Consider the following 13,281-nt stretch of genomic DNA (forward strand, 5'->3'; position numbering starts at 1 on the left):
AGCATAAGTGGACCATACTACCCCTGTAAAATCTCCTCGAGGGAGTCAAAACAAGCCACAGCAGAAGAATTTACCAACAAAATAGTGCGACCTCCTGAACACTTTGGTTAAGACAGCTGATTAATCTGACAGATAAAGATGGTGACCTGAACCTCCTCCACTACCAAGAGTAGTGACTGCCTCTAAACCGTACCCATGTTAGTGCTCAAACTGACTTGCAGAAGTCTCCTTCTGATGGCAGATGATCTTGTAACAATCCCAGCAATAAAGGTGTCCTTGCTGGATCCTGATCTCCAGAGCAGTCATGCCATATTTTATTCACTTTTTATCTCAGTCTAAAGGGAGATAATTTCTCACTCCTCAATTTCTGATTTTCACTCTCATTGTTTTATTATTTAACCTGGCAAGACATTCTTTTTTTTCTTTTTCTTTTTTGCAAATATCAGAGTAAAGAGTCATAAATATTGATATGATGTTGAGGACCAGGTTGGAATTGCATGTGGCCCATTCTTCTTCCAGAGATCAGGACTGCCAAGGAGAAAGTGTAATACTTAATGTGCTTTTTTAATTCCTTTTTAAACTCAGCATCAAGATCTGCTGGCTCTGGGTCAGGCCTTGGTCACTGGCTTTACCCGCGTGGGACAGCCTGGGCAGTCAGCGCAGAGCCAGGGGCCAGGGCAGCACAGCCCTCCCCAGGGCTGACCTGCTTCAATACGCCTCCCTCCTGAGGCTTTGCCAGAGGAAACCTCCCTATATTCACTATATACAGTGAATATACTAGTATTTGTTATTTACCTCATGGTCTTTTTCATGGCTCAAGGATAATCACTGATGCAGAACTAAAAACACAGTCCCCACCTCGAGGATCTTACGGTCGGGCTGCACTAGACCCAAATGCCTTTCAAGTTAAGGTCCAACCCTGATCTAAATTCCCATGAAGACTCTTCTGTTGAGGTTCATCTCAGAAGATTTTTGGTTGGATGTTTGAAAGACTTTCCAATAACTTTGGAGGAAAGTGCTGACATTGCATATATTTTGGTGAAAATTCCCACAGAAAAATACTTCATATTAGATTTTTCCCAGATGTAGAATTTGTGCTGGAGTTTCAAAAATACTATTTGAATTGGTTTGTTTTATCTTATTTAATTTCATTTATTTGTATGTTCTTGTTTCCACTATTTCATTGCACATCACCATAAGCACATGCTAGAGACACACTTGGAACTAGCATAAAAAGGATAGCAAATATAATGTAGAAAGGAAGGAAGACAAAATGGTATTTTGAAATTTGACACATTTCCAAAACTGGAAGCAGTATTTTTCTGAAACAAAAGCTTTTTTAAATGTATGAAATTATCTTAAAATTCTGCTTCACTGAAAATTATAAACATATTAGTTTTCATTTTTAGTTTAGACAGAAAGGAAACTTGTCGGTGACGACATCTCCTGTACAAGCGGCATTCGGAGGCTGAAGCAGCCCTCGGTCTGTGTCTTTAAGAAGGAGGGATGACAAGAGGCTGGCGTGCAGCGGCTGTTAGCATTTCCAAGATGCTTTGTATTATGGAAGGACAGAAGAGTTGACAGTCTCTTCTCAGTTCTGTGGTTAGCTGGCTACAGGCATGCAGTCATTACTTTATATTAATGTGAGATGTGAACATTGTTTTACTGGTTATAATTATTCTCCAAGTGGTACAACCTTAAAAATTACAGCTTTGGAGAATCTCTTTCTCTGTAGTTCTTCCTGGGAGTCCCTGCCTGGGTCGGTTCCCAATAACGAGATTTTGTAAGGGGGCTGGGAACGTATTGATTGATTTATTTGCTTTTGGATGCTAATTAACTTTGATGTTCTGCAGCCACGCTCCTGGCTGCCATACTGCATGCAGGGGAACAGCGGGGCTGGGCCTCCGCTTAGGAGAAGGACCACAGCGGGGGTCAGATGAGAGTGAGTGTCGCTGGTTTGTGTTGCATTTTGCTCCTAAGCCAGAAGTAGAAACCTTTCTGAAGAGCCCTTCTTTTCACAAGACACCCCAATGGACAGGAGCAGGGCTGTCCCCACACACCAGGCATTTCTAATATGGCCAAGGCAGACGGAGACGTCCCAATGTGGGGCTGCCCTCCAGCGAACCGGGAGTGGGAACTGCCCACGCCGCCACGGGGAGCTGTACCTTCTGGCAAAGGTTGTCCTGCAGCCGTCAGGGCCCCCGGCTTCCACCCCGACCAGAACAAAAGCAAGGCAAAGACGTCTGAAACAATTGCTTAAGCAGTGATGAAAGGGTTCAGCCTCCCTTTATCTCCACAAAAGACACTGTGTCATCAGTCTTTGCACCATATTTCAGCACTATCCTCTTCACCGAGCCTGCCAGCGAGGGGCTGTGCGGCTGTACAAGCAGATGTGGTGATGGGTTCAGCACTGTTGAGTCTAAGGCTTGGATGAAAACCAAGCCGCTCCTCTCACACAGGCAAGAGCCATCAGCAGTGATGACCTCCGGTAACACTCAGCTCTCAACGGGATCTTAACCACAGCCTTCCCCTCCGTCACCAGAGCCCCTCAGCACACATTGAAACGAGGTGCTGGAAAGCCTAGAAGCACACCGAAGCCCTGCTAGGCTTTGGGTTCATGTTCCTGTGGCACACCAATCCTCAGGCCAGCAGAGGGAATTTAGGAAGGAATGTAAATGGCTAATGCCACACACTGACGCTCCCTCCTCAGCCCAACGGACCGGTAGCCATTTGCAAACATACCAAAAGTGGCTGGCCTTCAGCTAGGGTCCAGAGCGTGCTTCAAGGTCAAAGTGAGGCTGCAATGTCCAAACTGTTTGAATGCTGGAAGTGCAAACCCATATTTTTCTTCTTTACTACCTCCCTCTTCACTCTCTTTTTGTTTTGTCTTAGTGTACAGCAGGGCAAAGTGAAATAGGAATGGAGGGATATACTCATTTCTTCTGGTAATGGAGAAGAGACATGGCCTCTTTTGCAGAGGAAACAACCCTGTGTTTACAGAATACTATTTTAAGAGCCCTAGCGTTAATGTTTACATGATGCTGCATCTACTAGAGCAACACATGTGATACCCACATTTATGGTAGCAGCCTCCTCAGCCATCATTTTGCCACACACATCATAAGTCAGCAAGACCTCCTGCGTGTTGCCCATGGAGCTCTGGCTTTGTGCCGCTCCTCCAACCAATTTGTACCATTCTCTGAGTATTTAGCAGCTTGCCACAGTGCAGAGCCAAGCCATAAATCCCTTGTGGGCAGCCATGCTATAAATGTCCACTTGGACTTCTACGCTGCCAGGATGAAGCAGGCTGTCCCCTGAGGCCACCAGAAAGTGGCCCTTTCCCTGCTCCTGGTCACGGAGTCACCCTTAGAGGGGAAAGGACCAGGTGCCTACTACTGCTGCTGCTTAGAAAAGACCCAGTCTGTCTTGAGCATGGTGGTATGTTCAACCACAGGACACAATACGCTGCCTTTCCTTTCAGTTGTGTCCAAAACTCTGGGTAGTGGCCTCAGTTACTAATAGGTGACATAAGGCTTTGAGATCTGGACATAGCTTCGTAGCTGCTTTTTGATCTCACACCTAAAAAGCCAGTCTATAAATGATGCCACAGGAGAGGTGAGTGAGGAGAACTCTCGTTAACCTGGACAATTCACTCCTGAGCTGGATGCAGAGAGCACCACTGAACTTAAAGTGAGACAACAGCAACTCTGCCCCGCTAGGATGGACCTAGCATAGACAGATAGTCCAGCAGAGCAAAGTCAAACACTTTTCATGTTGCAGCAAGAGGTGGAAAGATAAGAAGGGGCAACAAAAGCTGTGCAGACACCCGTTCCTGCTCACGACATGGAAGCAGCAGAGAGCTGGTGCTGCTCATCAGCAGGGTGGATGCAAGTATCCCTCTAGAGAGTAGGCAAGTAATACAGTGTAATTGTTCATTCATAGTAAACCGAACTTTGGGCTCCTGCTTCCTCTCTCTTTCTAATCCAGGCCCTGATTCCCCAGGATTATTCAGGTACCTAACCCCCCTTTAGCTGCCATGAACTGCACTAGAAATCCAGCTATTGACCAACAGTCTGACCTGTCTGTGACAGATGACTGGGTGCTATGGGATCGTTCTCCGAGATCTCAGACAATGAAAGGACTGGTTTTTTCCCAAGCCCCCTCACTGACTGCCACATTTAATGAAGATACATATTGGGACAGTCAGCACCTTATGTGGTGAGACCATCAGTTGTCTTCTGCAATGGAAGGGGCTCTTTTTTCTCCCTTATTGAGAGAGACTGCAAGAGATGAATTATCCCAGCTGAAAAGTCTGGGCCTGCTAAATCTCGTAGGGTAGCTAGCTGGGCAGCACTATTGCAACATGAAGATGACTCAGCCACATAGCATCTTTGTTGGCATCCCATTAGCTGCTGCGGAGACGATTATTTCTTTATTGCTAAACAGAGTCTGTCAGTGGCTTGGGGCACTTCTGTGAAAAGTGTAACAGAGGCAGAATAATAATTCAAAACATGCCAGACCAGAAAGCCATGGCTCATCGTATCAGAATCCTTCTGCCTGAAAATCAACCTGTCCAGATTGTTCGGGGTGGGTGAACCAATGCCACAGATGCTTGTGACTTCACCAGAAGCAGCACATCTTTCCAGGAAAGCAGGATCCCCTTCTCATACAAATGGCCTTACAAATACAGAAGCAGAAGGGAGCAGAGAAATTCTCCGAGTGGAAGCTACATCAGCAGAACTGACTCAGAAGGGAAATTTGCTTTTCAAAGTTTTCCATGAGGAGTCAGCTGCTATTGGGTGAAGTGATGCTAGCAGGCAGCGTCCCAGTTACTTTCCCACTGTGGGAACGGAACCCTTTTAAAACTGTTTTGACTGTAACCAAGGAATTAGAGAGATGGATGAAGCCAGCCGAAAGTGTGACAATCTCCTAAAGGCGCACAGATGGTGAGCAGACCCTGGAAACTGATTCACTTTGAGCGATCACTTTCCTGAAGCACATTTTGGACAGTTTTCAACCTCTCTGAGGACCTGAGGAAACCCGTAACTTCTCCAAGGCAAAAAGAGGGGCAGGAGGGGAGAAGGAAAAAAGCATGATTTTTCCTTGAAATGCACATTCACACATAGTTATTTATTTATTTGCCCTTTGACATTGAGAGAAGCTCATCTCTCAGAGAACGATCACCCGTGGCTCAGCCCAGATGGAGGTGGGATACAAATTTCATTGCCAGTGCTAACCATGAAAAGATTTTCCCATTTTACCAGAAACCACAATCTCCCATAGTTCCCAGACTGCTCAAGTGATGTATAGCTTGGTAATTGTCCTGAAAGATAAGGGAAAGCCTCCTCTGTGGTTGCATTTGATATTGGCCTGATGTATGGGATCACTCAGTGCCGGCTCGGTGGAGGGTGTCTAGAAACAGCGTGGAGTACGCCTCTCTGCCTTCTTCTTGCTGGGGAAACTCTGCTGGTGGCAAGCAGGATCCTGAGGGTTGCAAATTGCTTTCCCACATCTAACATCCCTTTCATAGCTGCCTTAGTCAGTTTTTGGCATGAGGAGAAGAATTAAAGAGTTGTTTATAGCTGCTCCGGAGCCTTCTCTGCAGTGCTGCCACTCCTGCGGCACCCCTGCACCAGGGACTGAAAGGAGCTGCTGAGGGCAGCTCAAAAGGGTAGGAGTGAAATGGAGCAGGAGGGGGGAAGTCTTGCAAGTGGAAGAGGGAGAAAAGCTTCTGGAGAGGGAAATGTTCACCCACAGCAAGTGGCAGAAGCCTCTTTCTTGGGTCAGTGCAAGTGACACTGGAAAACCCCTCAATCGATCGACTATTAGAAACATTGGTTGTGGCAAATTCTGCTAACCAGATGGAGCCTGATATAGAGACCTTCCAGCTTGGTGCTGTATAGAAAAGGACAACTTAAGATTTTCAGATAAGACTCTGCGATGCTTAATTTTCCACTTTCCAGACAGAAATGAGGATCCCGTTAAGAATTTGGGATAAGATTGTCCAAGCAATCAGGACGAGCAGCCGCTAGATGGCACGTCCATCCTTGTCCAAACTTGGTGTCCCACAGCCATGAAAGTCCAGGATGTCCCACTCATCCCACGCAGGCACAGCAAAAGGATGAAATATTATCTCAGCATCTGCTCTAAGAAAATGCTGGCACACTTTGCAGTCATTTTGCGTTGGGGATCTGCAGTCTGATGAACAGTGCTCTGTGATTTTGAAAGGATTTAAAAATAAGCTGCGCACAGATTTTGCAAACTTGCTCTCACTGGTTTCAGTGGAGATGTACTAGGACTGCAAAGAGCATTTATGTGCAAAACAGCTCGTAAAAGGAAATATACAGTGCTTTGTTCTCCCACAGGAGGGCTAGTGAATTATTTGGGTAGAACCCACATGAAGTAAGAAGTTATTGGTAGATAGTATTTTCCAGATCCTCAGCTGCTGTTATGTGGTGTACTTCCCTCATTTATACTAGCTGAGAGTCTAGTCTCTAGGTCTCCAGATCAGAATTAAGCAAGACACCAAGAGGTCTTTGGAGAAAGGAGCTTTTATTTGAGGGGACTGCCAAACACATTAGATTTGGACCACTTTCTCTCAGAGATTTAATCTCAGAGGAACTGGCAAAACAGAAAAGGCCCAGAAACAGGAGTGAATCAAGCACATTAAGGCATTTATATGCTGTAAGCCACAGTGTTTTCCATGTGTAGCAGCAAATAACTGAAGTCTTTCAAAGCCGAGAGTTCCAGTGTAGCTTTTGTCATTGAAAAACTGGCTTGCACTATACAGAAATTGAAAAGGGAGCCAAGCTTATGGATTTCCCTATCAAGTCAGTCTTACATACCATACAGAAGTTGGGTTCTGGTGCAAAAATGCTTAAATCATGCCCCCCCCCCCAAATTTTTCCACTGCAATATAAAGAAGGATTAGAAGGATTTTAAATTCTCCCTTCTCTGATTGTGCACAAGGGCAAAGACTGTGCTTTTATTTTATGTTATTTTGAAATTATCCCTTTAAAAATGCTATTTTGTGAATTCACTAAAGTAACAATTTGTGTTTCACTTGCATGCCTGTAAACTTCTCTAGCACTTGTTAGAGGGTGAGTCAAACCAGCCCTAGCTCTCTGTAACATGAATTAGATCAAGTTGGACAACGAGTATGTTACTTTCATGACAAAAAACAGTAACCAAAAATAAATATTTGAACTTCCTAAACACATTTAAAACTGATGGGGAGCACAGAGCAAAGCTATACAGCCGGGATACAGGGAAAGGAAGTCTCCCATTTTGTGAGTTCTCTACGTTGCTAATCACTATGGAGTCGTGGTGCCAGACTGAAACTTTGGGGTACTTCTATGATACAAGTAACAAATAATCGTCGCCAGGAGAGCACTACTGGAGATCCAGCCCCAGATTCGAGACTAAAGAGAGACACCAAGTGGAAGAAAGGCACATGACCAGTTGGAAGTCATCAGCGGACCTCAAGGATTTAATTCCTACGTGCAATTCACTGCAGCTTTAGGTGCATAAACAAGTGATGCAGGGCACCTCACTGCCCATGTGGGCGTTGAAACAGGCATCTAAGTGAGAAAGAGCAGGGAGGCAAAGGTGGAAAAGAGACTTCTTTCAATGCAAGATTTAAAATGGGCTCTATGTAGCAAGGAGGTACTTGGATGCCTTCATAAATGAAATTGAAGGGAATTAACTCTCTAAATACTTTTGTGGATCTGAGCTTATGTAAGAAGTATTAGTGTCATAGGATTGTTTGTTCCACTCACCTTGCTCCTTCAGGTAAATCATGCCAGTGTTGCACACATTTCCCTGAGAAAATATCCAGCCTGCCAGCGCCAGCTCCTGAGTGCTTTCATTTACTTTGGCAGACATTGAACTGGGTTCTCCTTCCTTGGGTTTTCTAAACTGTTTATGTTAACTGGACTGAAAGGGATGAATTCTCACCCATCCCTGGGGCTGAGGGGTGTGGAATTAATACTGCCTGAGCAACAGCATCTGTCCCAGCACACCCCCAATGCAGATCAACAGGGAAGCTTTCCCCATTGCTGGGTAATGTTCATTCCTCTCAATCCAAGGTAACAGACAGTTAAAAGAACTGTCAAGAAACAGATGACTGCTTAAACACACGTATTGAGCCTTGTATCACAGACAGAGGTGGTCCAGGTCAACATGGGTGCCAGGAGTAAATCACATATGAGATCTGCCCAGATGTGCCTGTGTTTCTCTGGTGCCAATTCTGTTCTCCCTTTTTGAAAGACAAGGGCAGATCCATGCAACTTTGCATTCAAGTTATGATCTTAGGAGGAAAATAGTCTTATTATCAGTGCTCTGGCTCCTTCTTCCTACTATGCAGAAAAATGTATATACTTATCCAGGCAGCCTAACCTCAGAAACAATGTTATGGAAAGATATTATGCAAAATAGCTCAGATCTTGTGGGAGGCGAGGGATCTCATGGTGCTTTGGCATTTCATAACCTCCCAGTGCAAAGCAGGACATAAAATCCAGAACATCACTTCAATCTGTAAGTACTATATCAAAACAAGATTGTAAGTGGAACCTATCGTGCTCCAGCAGGCTGCCTTTAGAAACAAGACCCTACTTGGTTCCTGGAGGAACAGGGGATATTCTTGTTGCCCTCTGAACAGGAGGTTGTGATTCAAGGTAAGGTCTCTCCAGAAAAAGGCACAAACAAGACGCCTTGTATCTCCAAGGAGAGAGAGCACACTGGAAGAAGCAGAATGCTTCTGTGTAAGAGGAATAAGAACAATTTTGGTGTCTAGTATGGAAACCTCAGGAGTAAGATCAAGTTCTTCAGGTGTTCATCCATTTCTACACATGTTCAAAAGGACTGAGCCTGAATGCTACCTCTTTGGAATTAGTTTCTGATTGCCAAAGAAGACTGCAAAAGGCACAAAGAGGACCGTAAAATTGGGTTAAGTCCTAGCTCCACCAAGTTCTACAAAATCACACTATGGATGTTGTTAGCCCAGGCATGCCCAGGTACTGAACAGAGCTCAGCAGCACAAGCAAGAGCTCCTTCCTTAGTGACTGGGATGCTTTTCTGAACCTCATCTGGCATTTCCTGTCTTATCTGCCTCAAATGAGCAAGCCCATGGCAACAGTCATGGTCTCTTCTCAATCCAGAGATGTCTGTGACCTGCTCACACTCTGTGGAAGACCTTTCGAGATTTGTTTCTATGAGGATTTTAAAAAAGGGAAAAATTCTGGAAAGCACAGGATGGTAAATCATGATGATTTGTTCCAGCAGATTTCCCATCCCAAAGGCCAGATAGACATCCAGCTCATGGGGGCACAAGCTTCCATACTTGCTAATGCTCAATGGATCACAAATGCTTAGAGTTCAGAAGTCCCAAAGTTAGTGCCTAGGAAGACACATCCCTCTGTGCTGCATTTTCCGGTGCCCATTGAGGCGGGAGCAATGTTTTCTTGCAAAATACCGAGTTCGGGAGTGTGGTCACCTCTGTAATAGTCAGCTGTGAGGGACTCCTGCCAGGGTCCAGAATAACCAAGCTACAGAGGAATCTGCTTCCCAGTTACGTGGTACCTCTGGCAGAACAGTTTCCCTTTGGCTTGTCCAAGTCTAACTTCCGCTGGAAAATCTCAATTGCCTGCATTTCTCATCTCAACCAGGCGAGGGCAACTGGTCATCAGGAAAATTAATTCAGTTTACTAAACCTGACTTGTTCACTTCAAAGTCATAAAACACAGAATTAGTAAAAATAATTAGTCCTGAAAAAAACCAGACTACTTTAAAAACATACCTTTTGATAAACATTTTTGTCCCTGATGTAAGTTAAAATAGTGTCCCCTTGCCCCACAAGCCCCAGCAACCACTACACTTTTATTGCTGTTCACTCTAACCATTATTCTTTGTATATGATTAATCTGCTAGTAAATCACAGCTTTTGGCAAATAAAAGAAGATTCCACTTGCAGTGCCATGAAAGCACTTCTGTCAAATTAGACTTGACAAAATCTGTAATTTTAAATTGTGCTTTGCATTCTATCTATTTTATACTGTGTTATTAAACAGACACTAACTGTGAACTGTAAATTGTTTGATCATGATTTTTTTTTAACTTGGAATTTAAACAGAAAAAATACAGCAATTCTTTGCTCTATTTTTAAAGTCTTTCCTCCTTATCAAAGCAATTTTGAAGGATCTTTTTTTTTCAAAGTTAGGCAGTTTGTTTTGATAATTACAGCACTCATCACTGTATTAACTGAACCCCTCAATGTTTTGGCCCTGTCAGCACAGAAATCCTTCCCCTCTTAGAGTCACAGTAATGTGTGGCCAATTCAAAGACTTTTTAAGGGAAAGAAACATGCAAACATTATAAATCCACATGTGTCTTTCTCTTTCTCTGTTCTCCCTGATGCCAAGGACTAATTTCCTACCTCTGATACATGTAACACTGGGCAGCAACCTGTGCCAGCTGAACCTCAGACCCCTTCTTCTCAGAGATCCTCTGAGACTAGAGAAAAGCAGTTTGGTCCCTTCCACTCTGCAGCTCGCTGCAGAACAACCCTGAGGCCTTCCATCCCTGCTTCACGGAGTGACACAAAGCACTGCCTGTACATAAAATGGTGGGAACTTGCTTGCTTGCATCCCACTGTTCCGGGATGGCTCCTACCCAGCCAGACGTGGTTTTACCAACAGAGAATGAGGAGGATGTAGCTCCCTCCATCATTAGCACCCACCCACCATTAGTAGCCACCCATGCAGTACCTGTGTTTTTCATTGCAAAGCAGTGGGGCTCTGAGGACTGTGCAGCTTCTTGCAACCCAGGGCAAGGCTGCAAGCAGCCGTAAAGGCACAGTACAGCCAGCTCTGTGTAGGGCATTAGTATTCTCCTGTGCCTGAAGGAGACAGACCTGGTGTACAAATGAATCAGGTCCTATACGAGGCTGCATCCCAGGGACTTGGACTCGTGTGCAGACTTCCCGTGTTTATCCACAGAACAGGCCATGACTTGATTGGGTAAAGAGATTAATTCCTTCTAAAAAGAAAGTATTCATTTGACAGAGAATGGTTGTTGTGTTTGAAATGAAGATGGCCCAAGGCAAAAACAGACTGCTTGGCTGAATGACCTATTGGCTGGTCTCTGGCTGCCTTTGAAATGGTATTCGGTCTTCGGCCTTACACGCCACATAATGGTGGGTTTCTCCAGCCTGCGTGTTTTCTTACAAGCACTTTTGTCTAATCACTAGCTGAGAATCCAGCCTACTGTGTACGTTGTAAAAGATGCTGTTTATACTTGGGCTTTTAGTTTACCATCTGTGCACAGCTTAGCTGCAACATCTCTGCAGATCTGTTTCTCCTCTGTTGCCAAGTCGCTGTTGTAAGCCCTCAGAAGAGCATGATTCACTTCAGACTTTCTAATAAAATTCAGGCTCTTTGGAAGGTCTCTTTTAAAATCAATCCCCTCTTCTCAGCAAAAACAGTGGTATAGACTTAATGCTTTTCTACAGACTCACTGATTCATATCTGAGCGGCACTGAAGCATAACCAGTTACACATGCAGTCACTGATGCATATATACCTCCACACTGCCCTTGCTAACGTGTATCCCAATCTCAAAGCCATTGACACAAATTCATTCAGGCACCGGAGCTGCTGGCACATGCACAATCCATTTGCACTGCACCTTGTAATCACTTTTTATTTTAAACCCATTTTCTTTAAAAAACAGCCTTTGCACTAATCCTCAGGGGGAATATTTTGAGCCCAGGCTTCCTTCGTCAAAGTAGGACACTTTTTGTAAGAATCAGAAACAAGCTACATGCTCAGTTCCTGTAGGCTTGGATACTCTCTCAGTGCACAGATGAGGAAGACTGGATATAAGAACAGGCAGACACTACTTCACCTGCCCCACAGAGCCTTGCGTCGTTATACGTAAGCATTCTGGCTTACAGAGTACGGGCATAAGCCTGACCAGATGTTTAAATTAAACGCAAAGCCTATTACAGAGAGAGAAAGGGGAAAGAAAAAGTACTTTCAATATTCTGTTTGAGAATAGGAGTGTTTTTATTGAGGGTTAATTCTGCTTGAAAAAAGATGCTGGAGTGCTACTGATTTCCAGAGAGACGCATAGTCCCCAAGACTGGTTGTAAATGAGTTTTCAGATACTGCCCCAAATAATTCTGATGCAAAATTTGTCCTCATCTTAGACACTAGCAACTGACCTTACAACTCTTTTGGTAAGAGAGAGGAGCCTGAGCAAATTTAGGTTTATTAGACAGTTTGCAGGCCATGGATAGCCTGGTATTGCTGTGGACAGTTGCAGAAATAGGAGTGGCGAGACCACACCTACAAAAGCCCTGTGCAGAGTGAGCCATTTCACTTCCACCTTATCGTTCCTGTTCTGCTTCAGCACCTGCATTTCAACCACCTCTCCCTGGCCGAGCCCACGTGCCAGCTGCAGCTGATGAGCCTGCAGTTACCTGCCGGTGGCACGGAGGAGGACACGCAGCCCAGGGTGCTGCATGCAATGTGTGTGGCACTCAGCGAGTGGCACCTTCTGTCCAGGTGTAGCCCCCTCCCATGACCCCTCCTGTCTCACGTTATCCAAGACGCATGAAGGAGGACTCGTTATGTGGCCTGTGTTTGCCCATTACACGACCACATGCTCATCCTGCCAACAATGTAAATTGTCTGCAGGATAATATATAGGCTAGTGGGAAGGCTGCTGAGCACCACTGCCGCAAAAGAGGAGAAGGATGTGTTTAATCCTGGTACCAGAGGAAGAGAATGGGAGCTGCAGGGAAAGGTTTGGACTGGCTGGGGCTCTAAGTGCAAGAATTAGAACCAAGTGAATGCAATGAATAAAGCACAGCATAGAAAAGGACCCTTAAAAATCTGTTCTTCAAAGTCTGGTGGCATAGTGAGGAATCACCCTGCAGGCAGAGAAAGATGATTGAGAGGCGTCTTGTAAGGACAGAGTAAGGTAGCCATTGTAGACCTGTCTCAGTACAAAGGCCAAACTGGTTTTTGCTGCCCCTAGGAATGAGGACCAGGGCCTTGAGCTGCATGAGCTTGCTGTTCCTCCTCCTGCCAGGACAGTGCAAACCATGAAAGTGAGGAATGCTGCTCCTCAGAAGGGTGAGGGACCTCCTGACTTTCCCTCGTTTTAGGATTGGCTTGCCTGATTTGGTTTTAGTATCTTTGAAATGAGGATTTAAAGAGGATCACATTATTGTTACTATTAGATTGCGTTATCGCTATTATTTTTATTTCTGTTCTGCCA

At 44.9% G+C, this 13,281-nt stretch overlaps 1 protein-coding gene across 1 annotated transcript in view; it reads left to right on the forward strand.

The window, feature by feature from the left end:
* Positions 1-13,281, forward strand: part of EXT2 (exostosin glycosyltransferase 2) — a 334,688-nt gene that overhangs the window by 286,275 nt on the left and 35,132 nt on the right. The window lies entirely within an intron of this gene.

Source organism: Gymnogyps californianus, chromosome 5, assembly GCF_018139145.2.
Source record: "Gymnogyps californianus isolate 813 chromosome 5, ASM1813914v2, whole genome shotgun sequence".
Classification (NCBI taxonomy): Eukaryota; Metazoa; Chordata; class Aves; order Accipitriformes; family Cathartidae; genus Gymnogyps; species Gymnogyps californianus.